General features: G+C 36.2%; 2 protein-coding genes and 1 long non-coding RNA gene across 4 annotated transcripts in view; 1 reads left to right on the plus strand and 2 right to left on the minus strand.

Annotated features, from left to right (window-relative positions):
* Nucleotides 1-314, minus strand: part of LOC109108591 — a 56,249-nt gene extending 55,935 nt beyond the window's left edge. The window contains exon 1 of the long non-coding RNA XR_006161200.1: nucleotides 222-314. This is a non-coding gene — a long non-coding RNA (uncharacterized LOC109108591). The remainder of the gene's footprint in view (nucleotides 1-221) is intronic.
* The window catches only part of LOC109091652 (ERO1-like protein alpha), a 135,679-nt gene that overhangs the window by 113,228 nt on the left and 21,816 nt on the right, over nucleotides 1-635 (minus strand). The window lies entirely within an intron of this gene.
* Nucleotides 1-635, plus strand: part of LOC109091650 (E3 ubiquitin-protein ligase TRIM39-like) — a 203,195-nt gene that overhangs the window by 21,669 nt on the left and 180,891 nt on the right. The window lies entirely within an intron of this gene.

Consider the following 635-nt stretch of genomic DNA (forward strand, 5'->3'; position numbering starts at 1 on the left):
GGTACCACACATATGTAATCCATATCTCATTGGATAAACTAAAACACCACCCCTTGCAATGCAGCTATATAATGTTTGAATGTAATAATAAACGGGGAAGAAGTTTGTGAGCAGACGAAAAAGCCTTCATGTTCATTTACTTCTTTCCATGAGCTCATGAAAGGACTGAGAATGGTTGGATGGCATCGAAAAGATAAAGACAGAATTATGTGTTATTTAACAGTATCAGATGTGTTCACAAGGGTCTCTGAACGACTCAATATTCTGTTGTTTAAAGAGTTCGATGGTTTCAAGTGTTCATTTTGTTGTTGATCAAGTCTCTCACTGAACTACAGTGATGTCAGAGCTCCTCCTGTATTCACACATTTACATTCATGTTGCTTCATGTGTGTGTGTTTGTATGTTTCTGTCAGCTCTCGAAGAAGAGATTTCAGCAGACTTACAAAATCTTGAATGTTTGGCAACATTTGTGAAGAGTTTCCAGGTCAAATGCTGCTCAACTTGCAGATGCTTAATAGTGATAGGAAGTTCGGATCATTTTACTGAATCTTTTTTTTCGTGTTATTTCGTTCATTTTAGCAAAATGTAATTAAAATGTTACTTGTTACTTCCCCAACATGTCTACTACTTACGTA

This window comes from Cyprinus carpio, chromosome A11, assembly GCF_018340385.1.
Source record: "Cyprinus carpio isolate SPL01 chromosome A11, ASM1834038v1, whole genome shotgun sequence".
NCBI classification, from domain to species: Eukaryota; Metazoa; Chordata; class Actinopteri; order Cypriniformes; family Cyprinidae; genus Cyprinus; species Cyprinus carpio.